Genomic DNA, 12,671 nt, shown 5'->3' on the forward strand with positions numbered 1-12,671 from the left:
TTTTGTGATCGTAAGAATAGCCCCAATCACTGCTACCCAGCTTTTCCTCTAACCTTGCTTCCACAGAATCAAAAATGGGGAGTACACATAGTTCCCAAACCCAGGTAGAACACAGTTTTCGATTGTGTGAATGACCTCACAGTATTTTTAACACATGGGTTCTTGAGGGCACAAACAGCAACTGAGCTCACAAGAATGTAAGGATATCCAACCTCTTAGCGAGACCTTAAGGTTACCTTAGAGCATGCTTTCTTCTGTATGATCCCCATCACATGTTGAGGTCATCTGGGCGCTCTCCAGATGGCACGCTATCACAGTGTCACAACGGGTCCCTTAAATGTGCTTCCGATTTGCCTGTGTTTTGACATTGCAGCCCCTGCATTGTAGGCAAGTTGCCGTTCATATTTCTGACGCCTTCTTTCGGATTTTATCTTTGCGTTATAGTGTTACCACGTTGCTAGTCCGTTGCAAAAAAAAAGCTGTATTTGCCCATTGTAGGAGGCTTGCCCCTTACAACGGATCTCTAATGCGGTTTGAATTTGGCACCATGCTGCAGTTTACACCGCTTTTTGTGGTGTAAGGCTCACAACTTGGAAAGCACCCTGGAGAGTTACTACCGGTTCGTCCGGTGGCGACTCGGAGCCGGGCCTTCTCTGCAGCTGCTCCTGGCCTGTGGAATGCTGCACTCCCGGCAGATATCCGTACTTTGGGCTCATTGTTGGCCTTCAAGAGAGCCCTAAAAACGTACTTGTTTGGCCTGGCCTTCCAAGGTTTCTAAGTTGTTCTTCAATGTTTTTAAATTGGTTTTAAATGCCTCTGAATTGTGTTAAATTTGTTTTTCTATTGTTTTAAGCGGTTTGTTTTAAATTGTGTTTGTTTTTGGTTTTTACTTGTGTACCACCCAGAGCCATTGGATGGGGCGGTCTAAAAATGAAATAAATAATTAGAACAGGTACATTGATGCAAATATGCATTAGCAGAAATATTTCAACACGCAACTTAACATATTCCTATCCCACATATTTCTTTTCCCCAAAGAGGCCATGCTTAGCCGTCTAGCAGTGACCAAACCACCTGGGACCAGCTAAAGAGGATTTGGGGGCCCCCAGGGGGTGTGGAGGCCCTGGATTTCGGCCCAGAGAACCTCTGCTTCTCGCCTCCTGTTAGGTGTGAAAGTGGCCGAAGGTCCTTCCTGCTGATGTGGTTGGCCTGGCCTGGTCCCCCGAGAAGGTAGGAAGAAGACCTCTCTTGTGCACACTGCTCCAGCCTTCTTGTGTGTGCAACACCAAGTGAGAACACCCCAGCCTAGCCCCTCACCACATCACTGGCCCCTTCCACACTTCTTGCAGCCCTCGGGGTCCCCAGAACACAACTTGCCAAACACCAGACTGAGGTTCTGAAATAAGGACCTGATCATCTCTTCACATGAACCATGTGGCTCGTGGCTGAATTCTTTGCTTTGCTTCAGACAGTTACACCCCGAGCACCCGGGTGATACTTTTGCTCCCATCTGCTCATCCAACATCCAAGTCTGTGCAGAGTGACCGTCTTGCTTGCGTGGTCCATGGAGCATCCAACTTGGTCCAGGTGTCCTGGAGCATCTCTGGAGATCTTTGGGAAGAGGAACAGACATTTTTGGCGAGAACCAGCAGCGGCTCCTTAACCTTCATCAGTCTCCCTTCTCTTCCCATGGACTCACAGATGAGTGAGGAAAGCTACACATGTGAAGTCAGGTTCAACTCTTCCAACACCACAGTGAAAAAGAGCATCAGTTTCCCTACAGGTGAGTGAGCTTGTGTGGGACCCTTGATCATAAGGCTTCTCCCAGCTCTTGCTTCAACCAGATTTGCCAGGTGACTGCAAAGCCTGCTGTGGCCAGAATGCTCATTGGCATTACAAATGCCTCACTTCCCCAGGTTGCAATGCTCAGATACTCACAAGAGGGGTTCCAAGGCAGCTTAAGCAAGCCCATGCATGAAAACTCTTTGCTGGTTTGCTCTTTCCCCTGATGGGTAGGACGTTTCAGTCCACTTTTGAAGGCTTTGTTTCTGTGGGAGGACCCAGCACGGCAGACCTACTCAAAATGGCCCCTTCCAGCAGCAGTCCCCTCTGCTGGGAAATGGGGCACGACCATCCTGCTGAGCGGCCTGCCCTCCCCTACAGTTTAACCGTGAAACAGGAAGTCAGGTGGGGTGGTTGGGTTCTTTTTCAACACACAGCAGCCATTTCTGAGAAAAACTCATGGGGCCAGAATCTGTGTGTGGTGGGAGCAGGGTTGGGGAGGTAACACAGGGTTGTCTTTGGGGATGTCAGCAAGCAAGGCAGCTCAGAGTTGCAGGATCTCAGAGAGCTTCCAGTTTGCCACTGATTGCAAGCAGTGCCAGAGATGGGCTGAGGCCTCCCCTGCCTCTGGGCTCCATCCCTCCCTCCTCCCTGCCTGGAGAGCGGAGACCAGTCTGGCTGCAGGTCTGGAGAAGTGCCAGGTTCCCAGCGTAGATCTGGTCAAGGATGTGGGGGCTGCCTTGGGGGCTCCTGTTATGGAGGATCTTCAGGCTCTGGACCCAGTTGGGGGCTCAGGACTGGGTCCAATGTTCAAGCTGGCTGGGCCTCATTCCCAGGATTGGACCCCAAGTTGCTGCTCAAGGTTAGGTCATGATGTAAGCCAGGGCTTGAGAAATCCCAGGTGCCAGGGAACCATGGCGCCTAGGAATTTGACCTTGAAGCCTAGACTAGGATATTCAGAAGAGAAGTTATTTAATAAGGTCTTCATTTGCCCCCGGCAGTCCTGTTTCTGTTCTCTGTTACTTGGAAAGGGGACAAAGAGAAACTGTTTAACCTCCCACTTCACAATGACCATCACTAAGCTGGTAATTTTGTCAGGAATTCACTGACTGACTCCTAAACCTTTGGGCTGGATCCAGATCCAAAGCAAATTTGTCAAGGGCCGACATGAGCACCCCTGTTTCTTCTCTTCCTCCTCCTCTTAAAGCTCCCTCTGCAGACCTGAAGGAGAATTGCCGGAACTACGCAGTACCTGTGGCTGTCCTGGGCGTCTCGGCCTCCCTGCTGCTTCTCCTGAGCTGTCTGTGGTCTCAGCTCTGTCCTTCCGGGCCAGGTAATACCAACAAGCACACCCTAAGAGGGGAGAGAAGAATAGTTCACATCTGAATATTGCTTTATATAGAAGGAAACACTCCCCAGCAAGTCTCACTAAAGGAGGAGAGCTAGTCTCGTGGGAGCGAGCATGAATTGTCCCCTTTGCTAAGCAGGGTCTGTCCTAGTTTGCATTTGAATGGGAGACAACATGTGTGAGCACTGGAAGATATTCCCCTTAGGGGATGGGGCTGTTCTGGGAAGAGCATCAGCATGCAGAAGGTTCCAGGTTCCCTCCCGGACACCTCTGACAACTGGTCTGACTCAATATAAGTCAGTTCCCTATGTTCCTGTGTGTGTTTTTCTTTGGGGGGGGGGATGGGGCTGGAGCTCAGTGGTAGAGTATTTGCTTTGCATGCAGAAGGTCTCACATTCAGTTCCTGGCAGCATCTCCAAGTAGGGCTGGGAAAGATTCCGGCCTGAATTTTGAGGAGCTGCTGCCAGTCAGTGTTGGCAATACTCAGCTAGGTGGACCAATGATCTGACTCAGCAGAAGGCAGCTTCCTCTGTTCCTGTTTGCTTATCCACTTATTTTTCATGGTAATTTACATTCAATAAATGTAAATTTTATACCAAAGTTAAGATACAACAAAACTCCATTAATATTACATTTAAAACCTTGAAATCAGTTAAACACTAAGAACCATAGAACACCAAAAAAGCAGATAAACAGAAGCAGGAAAGCTGAGAGACCTGACAACCCCTACGGGTCAAAAGCATGGAAGATTGAGTAACAGCCGTACTATACCAATGCTAGCTCTGCTTTACACTTCTGTGTTTTCTGGCTTTTCTGTGTTGGGGGCACCACAAAGAGAGCTTTGCTTCTGCCAGTTCCCCCTACCCAAAAGAGGGAGATTTGGAAGGGGCCCCTTGGCATTGGATGTGCATTGGATGCAGGCGTCAGCACTCTGGGATCTCCGACTTGCATTGCTTTCTTATTTGTTTGCTTTTTGTGTTTTTAAAGCAAACTGCTATCCTTTCAGGTGATGGACACCAGCTTGAGATAGCAGCAGTTCCCAAATATTATTTATTTATTTATTTATTTACACAGTCAGACAAGTGTTATTGACTGGTTTGTTTTATCCAGACATTGAGTCCTTCCCAAGGACCTGGGATGGCTGAATTTTAAGGTCAATGTTGTTGCTGTTGTTATAGATATCGTATTAATAATAATAATAATAATAATAATAATAATAATAATAATTCGATTTCTATACTGCCCTTCCAAAAATGGCTCAGGGCAGTTTACAAAGAGAAATAACAAACAAATAAATAAGATGGCTGCCTGTCCCCAAAGGGCTCACATTCTAAAAAGAAACATAAGAATACACAAATCTGTGTTTGTTCTCCCTCTCCCTTTCTCTCTCCCTTTTTAAGCTTCACCTGCAGGAGCCAATCACAACTTCCTGAGCAATAAAGTGCCTCCAACTGCCAGGGCCATGTGGATGTTGCTGCTGCTTCTTCTTGTGAGTTGCCTTTGGATCCGGCTGTACTTCCATCCCAAGTAAGATCCATCAATCAAGCCTTTATTACGGTCAGAGACCAGCATAAAATTGATACAGGCTAAAAATTGACAAATAACTTGGACAACATAACTTGACAAATCTGAAATTAAGGATGATTGCAATTTAAAAGGCAAGTTAAAATTCATATTAGTACATAACATCAAAAGGCTAAAACGAAGAATGATTGCAGATTTAAAAGTAAAATAGATCTGTGGTCTGTGGTCAGATTCCAGAAATCTTAGTCAGTTAATTGTGTGAGTGTTACTATTCAGTTGATCAAACCTGCATCCGTTTCAATATCCATACAATCAAGAACTCTTGCTTAGTTTTTAGAAGAGATTAGCAGGAAGAGCTGTCTTAGAAGAGGCATGCCTTTCTGTGTGGGAGTAGAATGCCTCGTCTAAGATGGCCATTGTATTTTCCATCCCTAGCACAGGACCTCCAGTGACTGTTGCTGGTGTCTTATCATATGTTTCTTTTCAGATTGTGAGCCCTTTGGGGACAGGGAGCCATTTTATTTATTTGTTTGTTATTTCTCGATGTAAACCTCTTTGAAAACTTTTGTTGAAAAGCGGTATATAAATATTTGTTGTTGTTTCTTTAAAAAAATCTTCTGCTCAATTATTTGAGGCCACCATTTCAATCAATCAAAATAAATATAAATAAGAAATATGCTAAATAAATAAAATATTTTAATCAAGTCATTAACTAACTTCTGAGCAGAGGTGACATTGTTCAAAGATTGACACATATGTTTCTGTTGACTTGAGGGAAGGCATTTAGTAGAAGGAAGCCACCTCTGGTGCACTGCTGGTACTTGCATTTCAAACCCCCCTCAGCCATGAAGAGGCCTTGAATCTCAGCTACCTCAAAGGGCTGTTGTGAGAATACAGTGGGGAAATGCCATGTCTGCCACTCTAAGCTCCAGGGTGGATATGAATATGACAACCAATTGAGTCACCAGAATCAAGAAAGCAGAGGCAAGAGTCTCCATGGTAGATATCTTAGAGCCATGCAGCTGACTTGACTTCTATTCATTCATTCATTTATTCATTCATTACATTCATTCGACTTCTATACCGCCCTTCCAAAAATGGCTCAGGGTGGTTTACACAGAGAAATAATAAATACATAAAATGGATCCCTGTCCCCAAAGGGCTCACAATCTAAAAAGAAAAACAAGATAGACACCAGCAGCAGTCACTGGAGGTCCTGTGCTGGGGGTGGAGAGGGCCAGTGACTCTCCCCCTGCTCAATAAAGAGAATCACCACATTAAAAGGTGCCTCTTTGCTAAGTTAGCAGGGGTAACTTATTCTGAAGTATGTCCACTATCACACACACAAAACCTCTAACACAGAACAGGCAGGAAATGTAAGTGGTCCAATAACCGTGGGTTTCTCTCCTTTTGTTTATTTGCAGCTGAGTTTGCATCAAAGAATCAGGACAGGAACAAGAGGAGTCATGCATTGCAAGGGAAACATCGATAGATTGGGAGGACCTATGAAAAGCCAGGAGACGGTCAAACGGTAGATGATTCTTGGGATTGAAAGCAGAGTGGATCAGACAGAAGGCCAGTTCACCACCACCACCACACATACACACACGCACACACAAACACACAGACCATAGTAGATTCAGCTTGGTCATTAAAGTAAGTTAGAAAATAAGGCCATGGATGCCATTAGTACAGAAAAAGTCGTGCTTAATGCAAGCTTCAACATTTAGCATGTTCAAAGATGATAAACTCTGGACTTTGCTTTTCTTCTTTGTGTCCTTTCTTCTGTTAAAAGCAATAAGAACTTTTGCCAACTGGCTGCATCCATCCCTTTGACCCACATCTCCGTTCCTGTGACGGGCTTCTGCATAATCAGTCTGGAAGAGAAGAGGGAAGGGAAGAAAAAGTTTCTTCCACTTTCCAAAAGATGCAGTGTTTGCTCACCTGGACCCCATATCACCACAGGTGATCAGGCAACTGGCCCTTCACTAGCCTCTTAATGGAGCATCGTCCAAAGGTTTATCCATAAGCGTGCTCTACCACAGTCCCCTATCACCTGTAGCCTCCTCCCCTCTCACTGCCACTTCTTTCCCCCAAGACCACTTGCTGGACCTGCTTCATCCTACCTCTCTCTTGGGCTCACCTTACAACACCAGCCACGTCCTATGTGTAAAGTAATGTAATGTAATTTTATTTACAGTCATTGACCAAACAGAGAGTAAAAACCAGTAAACATTAAAATATGTATATACATATATACAGTTTAAGATTGGGGTGATATCCCATTATACCTTTTAAAAGCAATATAACTAAACTTAGCTACAAGAATAGAAATTAAAGCATCTTTGTCTGAAAGCAGATGTTTTACAAGGTTAGCATCGGATTGATCTGCCAGTTTACATATTAGAGGAGCAATAAGGCGTTCCCTGGGATACAAATGGAGATTACAGTGGAGAAGGATATGTGCGACAGTTTCTGTATCTCCTGATCCACAACGGCAGTGTCGTTCTTCTAAAGGCACACCTTGAAACCTCCCAGCTAGAAGTGCGGATGGAAAGGAATTAACCCTTACTCTTGTGAATATCCATCGAAACTTAGAGAAAGTAATTGTCGACAGATATTTTGCGGGGAAAAGATCCATATTAGTTCTTATAGCTCTATCAAACTCTGGAAGCGCAGCCCAGTTTTCTTGGATCTCAATATCAACAAAGCGTTGTTTCACTACTCTTTTCGCGTTCACTAGACCCAATTCCAGCAGTTGGGCTGGGTCTAAGCCTAGAGAAGTGAGCTTCGTACTTACTGTAGTACACCATAATGGCTGGGGACTAACTGAAAGAAACTCAGGAATTAAACCAACTGGTCGCAGATGTATTTTCAACCAGAAATAAATAATCAAAAGCCAGGCCTGAGATTCAATTTTTATGAAGCCAGCCTCTGTCCTTAAAGTCACATTTGCTGTACATTTTGGTGTACCAAATAAATTCCTCAAAAACCCTGATTGGGTTCTTTCCAAAGTGTCAAACCTTGAGTATGGACCTAGTTGTATGCCATACAATAATTGCGGAATGACCTTTGCAGTATAAAGCTTTAAGGCAGCTGGTATGTAGCCTGCACCCTGAGTTCTGAAAAATCTTAAGATTGCTGCTGTGCTGCGTTTTGCCGAGTCTGTGACGATACTAATATGTGCTGATTTCCCAGCATTATGTTGAAAAATTACCCCCAGGTATTTTATTTGATTTACCTGTTCTAGTCGGTGTCCATCTAGCATCCATACAAATTTTTTAACTTTATTGGTGAAACACATGATTTTAGATTTGTCGTAATTAATCTGTAGATGCTCATCTCTGCAGTAAAGTGCTAAGGCATCTAACGCTCTTTTGAGCCCAACCCTGGTTTGAGACAGAATTACTGCGTCGTCGGCATACATCAGGACTGGGATTTTCTTGTTGGCTAGTTTTGGTGTGTGTGTGTCAGATGTCTGCAAACACTTTATCAAATCGTTAATGCAAAGGTTGAATAGGTAAGGGACTAGTACACACCCTTGTCACACCCCTTTCCTAATGGATACTAAGTTTGTAAGGTTACCAGCATGGTCTAAACGCACTCTTAAAAAGGAATTTTCGTGCATTTTGATGAGCAAGAGTAGAAAGCCTTCGGTCCATAGAAGTAGCCGCCAATTTAGACCAAAGACGGCCTCTAGAAACTGTATCAAAAGCCATCTTAAGGTCTATAAAAGCGGCAAACAGGGGTCGCTTATTCCCTTTTACCTGTTTGTCCACAAGATGTTGTAATATTAGACAGTGGTCTAATCCAGATCTGTTAGCTCTAAATCCTGCCTGCTCATCCTCAATAATGCACTCCTGTTCCATCCAAGCACATAGTTTGACACATAAGTGCTTGGCATAAAGTTTACTTAAGATATTTAAAAGGCTTATTGGTCTATAATTAAAGGGATCATCCCTTCTGCCTTTCTTATGGATGGGAACCACAATCGCCGTTCCCCAATCCTGGGGGAATTGTGCTGTTTGATCAATATGTGTGAAGAGAGCAGCCAGCACAGGAGCCCACCAATCTTTGTAGAGCTTCAGAAGTTCCGGCGGGATACAATCGTTTCCAGGTGCTTTCCCGCATTTCAGTTGCATGATTAATTGCTCTATCTCTTTAGTGGAGACCGGAGACCAGTGTGGTAATGAACCTATTTGAAGGGGGCCTTGGGGAGAGATATCATTATAAAGTGCCCGAAAATGAGTTTCCCATAATTCTGGGGTTATTGAGCAGGCCTGAGTGGAGTGTATCTTATTATTTGCTATTGGAATTAGTCTCCAAAAGCTCATTGAGTCGTTGTTCTTCACTGCACTTATTAAAAGTGACCACTTCTTTTGTGTATCAGCCCTTTTTTTGGATCTAAGAAGGGCTTTATATTCCTTTTTCTTTTTCGATATTTCTATAACCAGGTCTGCAGAGGGATTAGAGCTAGCATATTTTGAAAGAGTAACAAGATGTTTTTTTAGCCCTAATACACTCATAATCGAACCATTTTTTAGGGCGGTAAGATTTTAGTTCTGATCTGGCGTGGTCCGGTTTGGTTATTAAAGCTTTAATTGAGCAAATAAGGATCTCATAGTTCTCAGTGACACAATGGTCTCTATCCTGGTCGGTTAAAACACCGAGTAGATTCCTCCTAGTCACTTTGCCAGTCTCTGAGTTGATCCAATGAGAAAAGAGTTGATCCAATTTATAATTCCACCTAACTCTGCCACCCCACAATTCTTTAGATTGAGTTAAACATACATTCTTACAGATCTTAGATTGTCCATCATATATATAGGTTAAAGTTAATGGATTATGGTCACTTTCAGGTCTAGCACTAATTTTAAAGTTGTCTATTGAGTCAAAGACGTCTCTCGTGACAAGCACATAGTCAATTGTAGATAAACTTTCCCCTCGATGAAAAGTGTATTGACCTGGGCAATCACCTGGAGCAACTCCATTAAGCAGGAATAAATCCAGGTTATTAGCCATACGGGCTAGACACAGTCCTGCAAAATTGCTCATAGTATCCAGAGAGACACGATTTGAAGAACTAAGCTCCGTGTCGTTCAATGGGGGCCACTGGGAAAATTTGCCATAGAGAGAAGCGTCGTCATACCCCAATCTTGCATTACAGTCCTATTATTCCAGGTACTAGTTTCCCAAGGAATTTGGACTCATTTCTTCCAAGCCCTTTGGGAGTCCTGTGCATCTTTTTGAAACCTGAGTAGTGTGTGTGTGTGTGGAGCGGATGCTGTTAGCTGTGGGGTCTGCCCCATGGGAATTGGAGTAGCTGGCTTCTCTGCATTTCCTGTGGGGAGAAAAGTGGGGGGGTGAAGAAGGCAGACTACGTTACTCTAGAGCAAGGGCTGGGATATAACACCATTCACCTTACAGCAAACACATGGCCTTTGGCCAGATGCTTTCTGAAGATGAAGACCTTGGCTGTGACCAACAAGAGGGTGACAATACAGGGTAGCCCAAAAGGGTGTGTGTGCAGTTTCCTGTAGAAAGAGGAGGAGAGGGGGAAGGAGAAAGAGCAACTAAAGCAGCCAGAAGGTCCACTGAGGGCAAAGTAGAAAGTTCCCAGGGGCTTCATGATGCTTAACTTACTATTAATGCTCCCTTTGCTCGATGTGGCTGAAGGCCTCCGTCTGGGATGCTTCCTGTCCCGGGAAGGGGCGGGAGATTCCAAGAAGGAGGTGGGTGGGGCCTTCTCCTCTCTGCCTTCCGTTCTCACACAGCCTTCTTCCCACTTCATTCCATATCTCTGCCACCAAAATCGCCCTCACTGGCTCACCTGGGCTCACCTGATTAGAGCTGGATTAACTGGTCGCTGCGTCTAATTCGGCCACTGACCTCTCCCTTGGAAGTCCTTTTCTGAGGCTTTTGTGGGCAGGCAACCATTTCTTTGGCTTTTCTATGTCAACACTGGGAGACCTTCCTTTTTGTGAAGAACAGAAGAACCACCCGGCTGGACCAGACCTAAATCCCATCCCGTCCAGCGCCCTTTTCACACAGTGGCCCACCAGATGCCCCGGGGAGCCACACAACCAGTGTTTTTCACTCTGGAGGGTTGTGGAAACTGCCTTAAGAGTATGTTGCAGCAAGTGCCCAAAGGAGAGCAACTGTGGTTAAAAAACATTTCTATACTAAAGGTGGATATCATATTCCGGCAGCCCTCAAGGTGCTCCAGGTCAAAATATTAGCCCAAATGTTATACGGGATTCAGACCTTCCCTACAGGTCACTTTTCTATATTCAAAGCTGTTCAGGTGGGCTTCCTTCGGGCTATGTTCCATCTTCCTCAATGTGTTTCCAGTGCCACCTTACGCCTTGAATCTGGAGTGATTAGAGTAGAAGCCCAGGCGTGGTTATATCTGATTAACTTTTGGCTGAAACCCCACGCTCGCCCCTTGGGGCCTTGGGCCATTAGTGTTGGAAGATGAATTCCCGTCATCCTGGTGAAAGAACAGGTCATCTTGGGTAAGTGTGGGTTCTCATGGCAATATCTGTCATCTTGAACACCTGATGCTGCTAAAAGGATAGTCAAGCAAAGAGTGCTCGATATGGAGAAACAAAGAGAAAGGAGTTTGATGACTGCAAAGAACACCTTAGGCAGTTTTTCAAACTAGGATATTTGATACGCCTGACCGCTTTAGGTCATAGAAGAGCTTTCTCACAGGCACGCTTTAACGCGTTACCTTCTGTGGTGTTAGAAGGGAGGTTTAAGGGAATTCCCTTAAGGAATTGGTTATGCCCTTGTGATGCTGGAGTTGTAGAGTCGGTAGCACACATCCTTTTACACTCTCTTTGATAGGACTATTCTTCCTATCTGGATAGAACCTCTTTTAAAAGACAAACCGGGTTATTCTGATGATTATTATGTTTCTTATTTTTTTAATGGATCGCCACGCGGAGGTGACAGAGAGGATTGCAAGATTTTGTGCAGCGGCATGTAAAATGAGACGAGATAAACTTAGCTGTGTATGACCTTGCCATTCTTGTAACTCAGCTTTATCTAATTTATTCTTTTGATATTGTGTATTTTGTATTGTATTGATTTTATTCCTTGTTTTCTTGGTCATGGACTGTAATAATAAATTTGATTGATTGGTGTGGGAAAGTGCTTCCTTTCTGTGGTCCTAAATTTCCTGGCCTTTTGTTTCACGGGATGACCCCTGGTTCTAGTGTTGCAAGAGAGGAAGACGAACTTCTTCCTATCCATCTTCTCCACACCATCCATCATTTTGCAGACCTCTCTCATGTCTCCCCGTTGTCACCTCTTTTCCAAACTAAAAAGCCCCAGATGCTGTAGCTTTGCCTCCTAAGGAAGGTGCTCCAGGCCCCTGATCATCTGGCTTGCCCTCTTCTGCACCTTCTCCAGTTCTACAATGTCCCCTGGAGGACACGGTGACCAGAACTGGACAGAGAACTGCAAAGGGAGCCGCACCATAGACTTGTATAAAGAATAACAATAATAGCAGTTTTCTTTTCAATCCTAATGACCCTAATGGTGAAAATCGGGCCTATAAATATTTATATATTTATATATTTGTTGTAGTAGTAATTGAAGCCTTGGGGTGGATTATGGCCAAGGAGCAACGCTTCTAGCCGGAATTGGGGACTAGAAAATACAGGAAAATACAGCTAATTTTTGGCGACATCGCCCATGCAACGTTGTAGGATAAAATCCAAAAGAAGCCATCAGAAATGCGAACGGCACCTTGCTGACAGCACAGAGACTATGATGTCGAAACACAGGCAGTACGGAAGCACATTTAATTGACATGTAGTCACACTGTTGTAGTGTGTAATCTGGAACGTGCTCTGGAGGTGGGAAGGGTCTCCCAGAAGGGATTTGGGACAGTGCCCCTCTAGCAAGAGTGGGGAAGGCGGAGGCCTCTCGGGTGGAACAAGGACGTGGCCTGGAAAGGAGAGACCCTTGGACCAGCGGCCGTTGAGTTGGCAGTTAGCTGGTGATGTGA

This window comes from Hemicordylus capensis, chromosome 14 (genome assembly GCF_027244095.1).
Source record: "Hemicordylus capensis ecotype Gifberg chromosome 14, rHemCap1.1.pri, whole genome shotgun sequence".
In the NCBI taxonomy this organism is placed as follows: domain Eukaryota; kingdom Metazoa; phylum Chordata; class Lepidosauria; order Squamata; family Cordylidae; genus Hemicordylus; species Hemicordylus capensis.